Raw genomic sequence first — 14,611 nt, forward strand, 5'->3', positions numbered from 1 at the left:
TCACGTCCGGTTGGAAGTTATCCCCCTTTTATCGATTTTCAGATGACCATTTTGTCCAGACAAAAACTCAAAAACGACAAAAGCTAGAGTGCTGAAATTTTCAGTGATGTTAGACGACATGTTGTAGTTGTGCACCTGGGTTTTAAAAATTTCCGGAAGTGCCTAGTATGGAAGCTCGGTAGGGGTCGAAAATGGAGTTTTAAAAAGTGTTCAATTTTTTTCCACGTTTTAAATCATAACTTTTTACTCGTAAATATTTTGTTTAGACATATATAACAAAACTTGTACAGTTTATTGAGATCTTACGTGCCATATCAAGAAATGGGCCCATGGGCCTCATGGCTCGCCTGAACCATTGAATTTCTGTTACAATGATTAACTTTTTTCTCACGAAACTTTTGATAAGACATGTAGAAAAAAAGTTGTTTAGTTTTGCAAGTTCTATCTAATGATATCTAAAAATAGGCCTCCGGGCGTCATGGCTCGCCTGAACAGTCGAATTTGTATCGCAATTAATAACATTAATAACTTTTTCCTCGAGAAACTTTTGACAAGACATGTAGAACAAAAGTTGTTCAGTTTCGCAAGCGTTAACTAATGATGTTAAGAAATAGGCCTGCGGGTCTCATGGCTCACCTCAACAGTTGGGTTATTGTTGCAATCTATAATATTTTTGTCAAGAAACTTTTAATAAGACATCTAGAACAAAAGTTGTTCAGATTTGCGAGATCTTTCGAACAACATGATGAAAAAGGCCAACGGGCCTCATAGCTCGCCTGAAGAGTTTGATTAGTGTCACAATCAATAACTTTTTTCTGGAGAAACTTTTGATAAGACATGTAGAACAAAAGTTGTTGAGTTTCGCAAGCGTTAACTAACGATGTTAAGAAATAGGCCTGCGGGTCTCATCGCTCACCTGAACAGTTGGGTTATTGTTGCAATCTATAACATTTTTTTCAAGAAACTTTTAATAAGACATCTAGAACAAAAGTTGTTCAGTTTTGCAAGATCTTTCCAACAACATCACGAAAAAGGCGAACGGACCTCATGGCTCGCCTGAACAGTTTGTTAGTGTCACAATTACTAACTTTTTTCTCGAGAATCTTTTGATAAGACATGTGGAACAAAAGTTGTTCAGTTTTGCAAGATCTTTCGAACGATATCAAGAGAAAGGCCCACGGGCCTTATGACTCGCCTTAACAGTCTGATAAATGTCGCATAACTTTATACTCGTAAATATTTTGTTTAGACATATATAACAAAAGTTGTACAGTTTATTGAGGTCTTTCGTGCCGTATCCAGAAATAGGCCAATGGGCCTCATGGCTCGCCTGAACCATTGAATTTCTGTTACAATGATTAACTTTTTCCTCACGAAACTTTGATAAAACATGTAGAATATAAGTTGTTCAGTTTTGCAAGTTCTATCTAATGATATAAAAAAGGTTTCCGTGCGTCATGGCTCGCCTGAACAGTGGATTTTGTATCACAATTAATAACATTAATAACTTTTTTCTCGACAAACTTTTGACAAGACATGTAGAACAAAAGTTGTTCAGTTTCGCAAGCGTTAACTAACGATGTTAAGAAATATGCCTGCGGGTCTCATGGCTCACCTGAACAGTTGGGTTATTGTTGCAATCTATAACATTTTAGTCAAGAAACTTTTAATGAGACATCAAGAAAAAGGCCCACGAGCCTTATGACTCGCCTTAACAATCTGATAATTGTCGCAATCAATAACTTTTTTCTCAAGAAAATTTTGATAGGACATGTAGAGCAAAATTTGTTCAGTTTTGCGAGATATATCTAGAATGATATATAAAAAAAAAAAAATAGGCCTCCGCGCGACATGACTCGCCTGATCAGTCGAATTTGTATCGCAGTAAATAACATTATTAACTTTTTTCTCGAAAAAAGGCTGACCTCTTTAATTAGTGGCCGAGAGGGGCAGAGAGTCTTTAATTTATAACACTTAAATGATTAATATTTATAAAACATTACTGAAGCTAAATTGTACGTTTAGACAATATATTTGTATCATTATTTATGAACGAAAATCTCAGTCAAATTCTTATCTCATCACATCTAAAATTGGACGGAAGACCCACTCGTTGCTCGCAACGAGATCACATCTAGTTATTATTATTATTATTATTATTATTATTATTTTTTCCCTTTCGTCTCCTAAACCGTTGGATGGATTTTCCTGAAACTTTCACAGGTTATAGCAAACGATGGTACCTCGAGGCATTTTTTTCATTTTTTCAAAATTCACTTCCCTTCGTCAGATACGTCCGATTTTCCGGTTTTTGAAGGAAACTTTGTCCGGGGGTAAACTTGAAAACCACAAAAGATAATCGAATGAAACTTTCAGGGATGACAGATCTATCTTCTCTATGGTGCATGCACGTAATATTTTTTGTCGCCGTCACTTCCGGTCGTCACCGGAAGTGATTAAATAAATCATCAATTTCAAACTTTTTTCTTTCAAATTGAAACCTATATCGTTTTACTAGGTCTAGTTCTAATTCTCAAAAAATGTTGATCCCACCGGAAGTTGAATCTCCAACTTCCGGTTATATCAAAGAAAGACTATTAATTCTCTCATTTTTCAGTGCCATAAATCTTGGTCATGAAACCAGTTAATGAGTTGAGTTTTACATATATTATAGTCACTATAAATGTCTAGAGTAACGTCAAATATTTTTGTAAAATTCACTTCCGGTCGGCAAATACGGCTTATTAGCTGTTTTTGTTGTACAGCGTTTTTCTCAGAAACGGTTAAAGATACAGTCATCAAATTTTCAGAGTTAATAGATCTTACTTTGTAGGCGTGCAGTAGGGGGTTAAGAATGTCGGCCGTCACTTCCGGTCGTCACCGGAAGTGATTAAATTAATCATCAATTTCAAACTTTTTTCTTTCAAATTGAAACCTATATCGGTTTACTAGGTCTCGTTCTAATTATCAAAAAATGTTGATCCCACCGGAAGTTGAATCTCCAACTTCCGGTTATATCAAAGAAAGACTATTCATTCTCTCATTTTTCAGTGCCAAATATCTCGGTCATAAAACAAGTTAATGATTTGAATTTTACATATGTTATAGACACTATAAATGTCTAGAGTATACTTAAATATTTTTGTAAAATTCACTTCCGGTCGTGAGATATGGGGTGGATATTTTGAAGCCTTGTTTTTTCAGTTTCTCAATAATGAATATAGATAGACGCTTGAAACTTGTCGAGTTGATTAACTAACATTAGTCCATTGTACACATACATTCAATTTTTTTGTCCGTCACTTCCGGTCTATACCGGAAGTGTTTTAAAAAATGTCGATTTTCCGATTTCTTCGAGTGATTTCTCAGAGATGGCTGGATATATTTTTTTGAAATTTTTAGGAATAATGTCTTATGAAATGACCTTGCTATAATTATTTTTGTTTTTACAAAATTCACTTCCGGTCGAAAAATATGGCCGATATTCTGTCTCTCAAAAGGAATTTTGTCCAGCATTTTTCTTGGAAAAGGTAAAATATAGGTTCATCAAATATTCAGGGATAATCAATCTCCGTTTATAAGCGTGCAGTAGGGGGTTGAACCGTCACTTCCTGTCGTCACCGGAAGTGATTGAAGAAATCGCAAATTTCAAACTTTTTCTTTCAAATTGAAACCTATACTAGTTTATTAACTCTCTTTCAAAGTGTCAAAAGAATATTGAGTCTGTCGGTAGTCAAAACAACTACTTCCGGTTTCTTCATAAAATACCTTTTTTCTTTTTGTCTCTTTCTCCCCATAAATCTCGCTTATATTTGAAGTCTTTCATATGATTTTCACATGTCTTAATAAAAAGTATCAACTTCTAGAGTTTTGATGATTTTGTTTTTCAAAATTGACTTCCGGTCGGTAGTAACCTACTACTTTCTCTTTCTTTAGTCTACTTCTTTTTGTTGAGAACTCTTTCAGATAGAGACGTGAAATTTTCAGGGAATATAGACAGTAAAGAGTCGCTGTCATTTACAGGAAAACACATCTGAATAGTACTTCCGGTCGTCACCGGAAGTTATAAGAAATGAGTAAAAAATTCGATAATACACTTCTCATTTATTGTTAAAGTACATTCTCTGATATATTAGAATGGTTTTTGTAGGATCAGAAAACTCTACCGGAAGTGAACAAACGGAAGACCTACTCATTACTAGTAATGAGTTTCTAGTTATTTTTTTTTTCCCTTTCGTCTCTGAGACCGTTGGAAGGATTTTCCTGAAACTTTCACAGATTGAAGAGAACGAGTGTACCTCGAGGCAATTTTTTCATTTTTTCAAAATTCACTTCCGTTCGTGAGATTCGTCCGATTTTCCGGTTTTTGTCAGCAACTTTGTCCGGGGGTAAACTTGAAAACCACTAAAGATAATCGAATGAAACTTTCAGGGATGATAGATCTATTTTCTCTTTGGTGCATGCACGTAATATTTTTTCTCGCCGTCACTTCCGGTCGTCACCGGAAGTGATTAAATGAATCATCAATTTCAAACTTTTTTCTTTCAAATTGAAACCTATTTCGGTTTACTATATCTCGTTCTAATTCTCAAAAAATGTTGACCCCACCGGAAGTTGAATCTCCAACTTCCGTTTATAGCAAAGAAAGACTCTTCATTCTCTCATTTTTCAGTGCCATAAATCTCGCTCGTGAAACTAGTTAATGAGTTGAGTTTTACATATATTATAGTCACTATAAATGTCTAGAGTAACGTCAAATATTTTTGTAAAATTCACTTCCGGTAGGCAAATACGGCTTATTAACTGTTTTCGTTGTCCAGCGTTTTTCTCAGAAACGGTAAAAGATAGAGTCACCAAATTTTTAGAGTTAATAGATCTCACTTTGTAGGCGTGCAATAGGGGGCTAAGAATGTCGGGCGTCACTTCCGGTCGTCACCGGAAGTGATTAAATGAATAAAAAATTCCAAACTTTTTTCTTTGAAATTGAAACCTATATCGGTTTATTAGGTCTCGTTCTAATTCTCAAAAGCTATTGACCCCACCGGAAGTTGAATCTCCAACTTCCGGTTATATCAAAGAAAGACTATTCATTCTCTCATTTTTCAGTGCCATAAATCTCGGTCATAAAACAAGTCAATGATTTGAATTTTACATATGTTATAGACACTATAAATGTCTTAGAGTATGTTTAAATATTTTTGTAAAATTCACTTCCGGTCGTGAGATATGGGGTGGACATATTCAAACCTTGTTTTTTCAGTTTCTCAATAATGAATACAGATAGACGCTTGAAACTTGTAGAATTGATCAACTAACATCAGTCCATTGTACACATACATTCAATTTTTTTGTCCGTCACCTCGGGTCTATACCGGAAGTAATTTAAAAAATGTCGATTTTCCGATTTCTTCGAGTGATTTCTCAGAGATGGCTGGACATATTTTCTTGAAATTTTTAGGAATAATGTCTTATGAAATGACCTTGCTATAATTATTTTTGTTTTTACAAAATTCACTTCCGGTCGGAAAATATGGCCGATTTTCTGTTTCTCAAAAAGGAATTTTGTCCAGCATTTTTCTTAGAAAAGGTAAAATATAGGTTCATCAAATATTCAGGGATCATCAATCTCCGTTTGTAACCGTGCTGTAGGGGGTTGAACATTTCGACCGTCACTTCCTGTCGTCACCGGAAGTGATTGAAATAATCGTAAATTTCAAAAAAATTCTTTTAAATTGAAACCTATACTTGTTTATTAAGTCTCTTTCAAAGTGTCAAAAGAATATTGACCCCGTCGGTAGTCAAAACGACTACTCCCGGTTTCTTGATAAAATACTTTTTTACTTTTCGTCTCTTTGTCCCCATAAATCTCGCTTATATTTGAAGTCTTTCATATGATTCTCACATGTCTTAAGAACAGTATCAACTTCTAGAGTTTTGACTATTTTGTTTTTCTAAATTGACTTCCGGTCAGTAGTTACCAACTACTTTTTCTTTCTTTAGTTTACAATGTGCTTCTTTTTGTTGAGAACTCTTTCAGATAGAGACGTGAAATTTTCAGGGAATAGAGACAGTAAAGAGTCGCTGTCATTTATAGGAAAACACATCTGAATAGTACTTCCGGTCGTCACCAGAAGTTACAAGAAATGAGTAAAAAATTCGATAATACATTTCTCACTTATTGTTCAAGTACACTCTCTGATATATTTGAATGGTTTTCGTAGGATCAGAAAACTCTTTACCGGAAGTGAACAAACGGAAGACCTACTCATTACTAGTAATGAGTGTCTAGTTATTATTATTATTAGGGTCTTCCGTCTTCAGCGGAAGACCCTTCTATTATTCTATTGTTGATTTTTCACCTTTCTTATTATTAGGGTCTTCCGTCTTCAGCGGAAGACCCTTCTATTATTCTATTGTTGATTTTTCACTTTTCTTATTATTATTAAGGTCTTCCGTCTCCAACGGAAGACTTTCTAGTGATTCTACTGTTTATTATTATTAAGGTCTTCCGTTTCCAACGGAAGACCTTCTAGTGATTCTACTGTTTATTAAGGTCTTCCGTTACCAACGGAAGACCTTCTAGTGATTCTACTGTTTATTATTATTATTATTATTTTCCCTTTCGTCTCCGAGACCGTTGGATGGATTTTCCTGAAACTTTCACAGGTTATAGGGAGCGATGGTACCTCGAGGCATTTTTTTCATTTTTTCAAAATTCACTTCCGTTCGTCAGATACGTCCGATTTTCCGGTTTTTGAAAGAAACTTTGTCGGGGGTAAACTTGAAAACCAAAAGATAATCGAATGAAACTTTCAGGGATGATAGATCTATTTTCTCTATAGTGCATGCACGTAATATTTTTTGTCACCGTCACTTCCGGTCGTCACCGGAAGTGATCAAATAAATCATCAATTTCAAACTTTTTTCTTTCAAATTGAAACCTACTTTGGTTTACTATATCTCGTTCTAATTCTCAAAAAATGTTGACCCCACCGGAAGTTGAATCTCCAACTTCCGGTTATATCAAAGAAAGACTATTCATTCTCTCATTTTTCAGTGCCATAAATCTCGGTCATGAAACTAGTTAATGAGTTGAGTTTTACATATATTATTGTCACTATAAATGTCTAGAGTAACGTCAAATATTTTTGTAAAATTCACTTCCGGTCGGCAAATACGGCTTATGAGCTGTTTTCGTTGTCAATCATTTTTCTCAGAAACGGTAAAAGATAGAGTCACCAAAATTTCAGAGTTAATAGATCTCACTTTGTAGGGGTGCAGTAGGGGGGTAAGAATGTCGGCCGTCACTTCCGGTCGTCACCGGAAGTGATTAATAAATCATAAATTTCAAACTTTTTTCTTTCAAATTGAAACCTATATCGGTTTATTAGGTCTCGTTTTAATTCTCAAAAACTATTGACCCCACCGGAAGTTGAATCTCCAACTTCCAGTTATATGGAAGAAAAACTATTCATTCTCTCATTTTTCAGTGCCATAAATCTCGGTCATAAAACAAGTTAATGATTTGAATTTTACATATGTTATAGACACTATAAATGTCTAGTGTAAATTTGAATAGTTTTGTAAAATTCACTTCCGGTCGTGAGATATGGGGTGGACATATTCAAACCTTGTTTTTTCAATTTCTCAATAATGAATATAGATAGACGCTTGAAACTTGTAGAGTTGATCAACTAACATTAGTCCATTGTACACATACATTCAATTTTTTCGTCCGTCACTTCCGGTCTATACCGGAAGTATTTGAAAAATGTCGATTTTCCGATTTCTTCGAGTGATTTCTCAGAGTTGGTGGATAGATTTTCTTGAAATTTTCAGGAATAATGTCTTATGAAAGGACCTTCCTATAACTATTTTTGTTTTTACAAAATTCACTTCCGGTCGGAAAATATGGCCGATTTTCTGTTTCTCAAAAGGAATTTTGTCCAGCATTTTTCTTGGAAAAGGTAAAATATAGGTTTATCAATTATTCAGGAATTATAAATCTCCGTTTGCAGTCGTGCAGTAGAGGGTTGAACATGTCGACCGTCACTTCCTGTCGTCACCGGAAGTGATTGAAAGAATCGCAAATTTCAAACTTTTTCTTGTAAATTGAAACCTATACTAGTTTATTAAGTCTCTTTGAAAGTGTCAAAAGAATATTGACTCCGTTGGTAGTCAAAACAACTACTTCCGGTTTCTTGATAAAATACCTTTTTACTTTTCATCTCTTTGTCACCATAAATCTCGCGTATATTTGAAGTCTTTCATATGATTTTCACATGTCATAATAAAAGTATCAACTTCTAGAGTTTGGATCATTTTGTTTTTCAAAATTGATTTCCGGTCGGTAGTAACCTACTACTTTTTCTTTCTTTAGTCTACTTCTTTTTGTTGAGAACTCTTTCAGATAGAGACATGAAATTTTCAGGGAATATAGACAGTAAAGAGTGGCTGTCATTTATAGGAAAACGCATCATAAAAGTACTTCCGGTCATCACCGGAAGTTACGAGAAATGAGTAAAAAATTCGATAATACATTTCTCATTCATTGTTAAGGCACATTTTCTGATATATTTAAATGGTTTTCGTAGGAACAGAAAGCTCTTTACCGGAAGTGATCTAACGGAAGACCTACTCATTACTAGTAATGAGTTTCTAGTTATTATTATTATTATTTTTTTCCCCCTTTCGTCTCCTAAACCGTTGGATGGATTTTCCTGAAACTTTCACAGGTTATAGACAACGATGGTACCTCGAGGTATTTTTTTCATTTTTCGAAAATTCACTTCCGTTCGACAGATACGTCCGATTTTCCGGTTTTTGAAAGAAACTTTGTCCGGGGGTAAACTTGAAAACCACAAAAGATAATCGAATGAAACTTTCAGGGATGACAGATCAATCTTCTCTATGGTGCATGCACATAATATTTTTTGTCGCCGTCACTTCCGGTCGTCACCGGAAGTGATTAAATAAATCATCAATTTCAAACTTTTTTCTTTCAAATTGAAACCTATATCGTTTTACTAGGTCTAATTCTAATTCTCAAAAAATGTTGATCCCACCGGAAGTTGAATCTCCAACTTCCGGTTATATCAAAGAAAGACTATTAATTCTCTCATTTTTCAGTGCCATAAATCTTGGTCATGAAACCAGTTAATGAGTTGAGTTTTACGTAAATTATAGTCACTATAAATGTCTAGAGTAACTCTAAATATTTTTGTAAAATTCACTTCCGGTCGGCAAATACGGCTTATTAGCTGTTTTCGTTGTACAGCGTTTTTCTCAGAAACGGTTAAAGATACAGTCATCAAATTTTCAGAGTTAATAGATCTTACTTTGTAGGCGTGCAGTAGGGGGTTAAGAATGTCGGCCGTCACTTCCGGTTAATGATTTGAATTTTACATATGTTATAGACACTATACATGTTTAAAGTATACTTAAATATTTTTGTAAAATTTACTTCCGGTCATGAGATATGGGGTGGATATATTGAAGCCTTGTTTTTTCAGTTTCTCAATAATGAATATAGATAGACGCTTGAAACTTGTCGAGTTGATTAACTAACATTAGTCCATTGTACACATACATTCAATTTTTTCGTCCGTCACTTCCGGTCTATACCGGAAGTGTTTTAAAAAATGTCGATTTTCCAATTTCTTCGAGTGATTTCTCAGAGATGGCTGGATATATTTTCTTGAAATTTTCAGGAATAATGTCTTATGAAATGACCTTGCTATAATTATTTTTGTTTTTACAAAATTCACTTCCGGTCGAAAAATATGGCCGATATTCTGTCTCTCAAAAGGAATTTTGTCCAGCATTTTTCTTGGAAAAGGTAAAATATAGGTTCATCAATTATTCAGGAATTATAAATCTCCGTTTGCAGTCGTGCAGTAGAGGGTTCAACATGTCGACCGTCACTTCCTGTCGTCACCGGAAGTGATAGAAAGAATCGCAAATTTCAAACTTTTTCTTGTAAATTGAAACCTATACTAGTTTATTAAGTCTCTTTGAAAGTGTCAAAAGAATATTGACTCCGTTGGTAGTCAAAACAACTACTTCCGGTTTCTTGATAAAATACCTTTTTACTTTTCATCTCTTTGTCACCATAAATCTCGCTCATATTTGAAGTCTTTCATATGATTTTCACATGTCATAATAAAAGTATCAACTTCTAGAGTTTGGATCATTTTGTTTTTCAAAATTGACTTCCGGTCGGTAATAACCTACTACTTTTTCTTTCTTTAGTCTACTTCTTTTTGTTGAGAACTCTTTCAGATAAAGACGTGAAATTTTCAGGGAATATAGACAGTAAAGAGTGGCTGTCATTTATAGGAAAACGCATCATAAAAGTACTTCCGGTCATCACCGGAAGTTACGAGAAATGAGTAAAAAATTCGATAATACATTTCTCATTCATTGTTAAGGCACATTTTCTGATATATTTAAATGGTTTTCGTAGGAACAGAAAGCTCTTTACCGGAAGTGGTCTAACGGAAGACCTACTCATTACTAGTAATGAGTTTCTAGTTATTAGGGTCTTCCGTCTTCAGCGGAACACCCTTCTATTATTCTATTGTTGATTTTTCACTTTTCTTCTTCTTCTTATTATTATTATTCTTTTTTTTTCTCCTTACCGATTTTTGTGCAGAAGATTTCTCGGAGATGGATGGATCAATTTGCTTCAAATTTTCAGGATTGATGCGTTGCCATTTGAAGTTTGTACCGCCGTTTCAATTTTTGAAAAATCACTTCCAGTTGGAAGTTATCCCCCTTTTATCGATTTTCAGATGACCATTTTGTCCAGACAAAAACTCAAAAACGATAAAAGCTAGAGTGCTGAAATTTTCAGTGATGTTAGACGACATGTTGTAGTTGTGCACCTGGGTTTTAAAAATTTCCGGAAGTGCCTAGTATGGAAGCTCGGTAGGGGTCGAAAATGGAGTTTAAAAAAGTGTCTCATTTTTCTCCACGTTTTAAATCATAACTTTTTACTCGTAAATATTTTGCTTAGACATATATAACAAAAGTTGTACAGTTTATTGAGATCTTTCGTGTCATATCAAGAAATGGGCCCATAGGCCTCATGGCTCGCCTGAACCATTGAGTTTCTGTTACAATGATTAACTTTTTTCTCACGAAACTTTTGATAAGACATGTAGAATAAAAGTTGTTCAGGTTTGCAAGATCTATCTAATGATATCAAAAAATAGGCCTCAGGGCGTCATGGCTCGCCTGAACAGTCGAATTTGTATCACAAATATTAACATTAATAACTTTTTTCTCGAGAAACTTTTGACAAGACATGTAGAACAAAAGTTGTTCAGTTTCGCAAGGGTTAACTAACGATGTTAATAAATAGGCCTGCGGGTCTCATGGCTCACCTGAACAGTTGGGTTATTGTTGCAATTTATAACATTTTTGTCAAGAAACTTTTAATAAGACATCTTGAACAAAAGTTGTTGAGTTTTGCAAGATCTTTCGAAAAACATCATGAAAAAGGCCAACGGGCCTCATGGCTCGCCTGAACAGTTTCATCAGTGTCACAATTACTAACTTTTTTCTCGAGAATCTTTTGATAAGACATGTAGAACAAAAGGTGTTCAGTTTTGCAAGATCTTTCAAACGATATCAAGAAAAAGGCCCACGGGCCTCATGACTCACCTTAACAGTGATAAATGTCGCATAACGTTATACTCGTAAATATTTTGTTTAGACATATATAACAAAAGTTGTACAGTTTATTGAGATCTTTCGTGCCGTATCAAGAAATGGGCCCATGGGCCTCATGGATCGCCTGAACCATTGAGTTTCTGTTACAATGATTAACTTTTTCCTCACGAAACTCTGATAAAACATGTAGAATAAAAGTTGTTCAGTTTTGCAAGATCTATCTAATGATATCAAAAATAGGCCTGCGGGCGTCATGGCTCGCCTGAACAGTTGAATTTGTATCACAATAACATTAATAACTTTTTTCTCGAGAAACTTTTGATAAGACATGTAGAACAAAAGTTGTTCAGATTCGCAAGCGTTACTAACGATGTTAAGAATAAGGCCTGCGGGTCTCATGGCTCACCTGAACAGTTGGGTTATTGTTGTAATCTATAACATTTTAGTCAAGAAACTTTTAATGAGACATCTAGAGCAAAAGTTGTTCAGTTTTGCAAAATGTTTCAAACAACATCATGAAAAAGGCGAACAGGCCTCATGGCTCGCCTGAAGAGTTTGATTAGTGTCACAATCAATAGCTTTTTTCTGGAGAAACTTTTGATAAAACATGTAGACCAAAAGTTGTTCAGGTTTGCAAGATCTTTCAAACGATATCAAGAAAAAGGCCCACGGGCCTTATGACTCGCCTTAACAGTCTGATAAATGTCACAATCAATAACTTTTTTCTTAAGAAAATTTCCATAGGACATGTAGATAAAAATTTGTTCAATTTTGCGAGATATATCTAGAATAATATTTTTAAAAAAATAGGCCTCCGGGCGGCATGACTCGCCTGATCAGTCGAATCTGTATCGCAGTAAATAAGATTATTAACTTTTTTCTCGAAAAAAAGCTGACCCCTTTAATTAGTTGCCGAGAGGTAGAGAGAGTCTTTAATTTATAACATTTAAATGATCAATATTTGTAAAACATTACCAAAGCTAAATTGTACGTGTACACAATATATTTGTATCATTATTTATGAACGAAAATGTCAGTCAAATTCTTATCTAATCACATCTAAATTTGGACGGAAGACCCACTCGTTGCTCGCAACGAGATCGAATCTAGTTATTATTCTTCTTTTTTTTTCTCCTTACCGATTTTTGTGCAGAAGATTTCTCGGAGATGGCTGGATCGATTTGCTTCAAATTTTCAGGATTGATGCGTTGCCATGTGAAGTTTATACCGCCGTTTCAATTTTTGAAAAATCACTTCCGTTTGGAAGTTATCCCCCTTTTATCGATTTTCAGATGACCATTTTGTCCAGACAAAAACTCAAAAACGATAAAAGCTAGAGTGCTGAAATTTTCAGTGATGTTAGACGACATGTTGTAGTTGTGCACCTGGGTTTTAAAAATTTCCGGAAGTGCCTAGTATGGAAGCTCGGTAGGGGTCGAAAATGGAGTTTTAAAAAGTGTCCAATTTTTTCTCACGTTTTGAATCATAACTTTTTACTCGTAAATATTTTGTTTAGACATATATAACAAAAGTTGTACAGTTTATTGAGATCTTTCGTGCCATATCAAGAAATGGTCCCATGGGCCTCATGGCTCGCCTGAACCATTGAATTTCTGTTACAATGATTAACTTTTTTCTCACGAAACTTTTGATAAGACATGTAGAATAAAAGTTGTTCAGTTTTGCAAGTTCTATCTAATGATATCTAAAAATAGGCCTCCGGGCGTCATGGCTCGCCTGAACAGTCGAATTTGTATCGCAATTAATAACATTAATAACTTTTTCCTCGAGAAACTTTTGACAAGACATGTAGAACAAAAGTTGTTCAGTTTCGCAAGCGTTAACTAACGATGTTAAGAAATAGGCCTCCGGGTCTCATGGCTCACCTGAACAGTTGGGTTATTGTTGCAATCTATAACATTTTTGTCAAGAAACTTTTAATAAAACATCTATAACAAAAGTTGTTCAGATTTGCAAGATCTATCGAACAACATTATGAAAAAGGCCAACGGGCCTCATAGCTCGCCTGAAGAGTTTGATTAGTGTCACAATCAATAACTTTTTTCTGGAGAAACTTTTGATAAGACATGTAGAACAAAAGTTGTTCAGTTTCGCAAGCGTTAACTAACGATGTTAAGAAATAGGCCTGCGGGTCTCATGGCTCACCTGAACAGTTGGATTATTGTTGCAATCTATAACATTTTTGTCAAGAAACTTTTAATAAGACATCTAGAACAAAAGTTGTTCAGTTTTGCAAGATCTTTCCAACAACATCATGAAAAAGGCGAACGGACCTCATGGCTCGCCTGAACAGTTTGTTAGTGTCACAATTACTAACTTTTTTCTCGAGAATCTTTTGATAAGACAATTGTGGAACAAAAGATGTTCAGTTTTGCAAGATCTTTCGAACGATATCAAGAAAAAGGCCCACGGGCCTTATGACTCGCCTTAACAGTCTGATAAATGTCGCATAACTTTATACTCATAAATATTTTGTTTAGAGATATATAACAAAAGTTGTACAGTTTATTGAGGTCTTTCGTGCCGTATCCAGAAATGGGCCAATGGGCTCATGACTCGCCTGAATCATTGAATTTCTGTTACAATGATTAACTTTTTTCTCACGAAACTTTTGATAAGACATGTAGAATAAAAGTTGTTCAGTTTTGCAAGATCTTTCCAACAACATCATGAAAAAGGCCAACGGAACTCATGGCTCGCCTGAACAGTTTGTTAGTGTCACAATTACTAACTTTTTTCTCGAGAATCTTTTGATAAGACATGTGGAACAAAAGTTGTTCAATTTTGCAAGATCTTTCAAACGATATCAAGAAAAAGGCCCACGAGCCTTATGACTCGCCTTAACAGTCTGTTAAATGTCGCATAACTTTATACTCGTAAATATTTTGTTTAGAGATATATAACACAAGTTGTA

At 34.8% G+C, this 14,611-nt stretch overlaps 1 protein-coding gene across 6 annotated transcripts in view; it reads left to right on the top strand.

The window, feature by feature from the left end:
• LOC125677683 (protein mono-ADP-ribosyltransferase PARP4-like) overlaps positions 1–14,611 on the top strand; it is a 162,474-nt gene that overhangs the window by 127,714 nt on the left and 20,149 nt on the right. The gene's annotated exons all lie outside the window — the stretch shown is intronic.

This window comes from Ostrea edulis, chromosome 3, assembly GCF_947568905.1.
Source record: "Ostrea edulis chromosome 3, xbOstEdul1.1, whole genome shotgun sequence".
Classification (NCBI taxonomy): domain Eukaryota; kingdom Metazoa; phylum Mollusca; class Bivalvia; order Ostreida; family Ostreidae; genus Ostrea; species Ostrea edulis.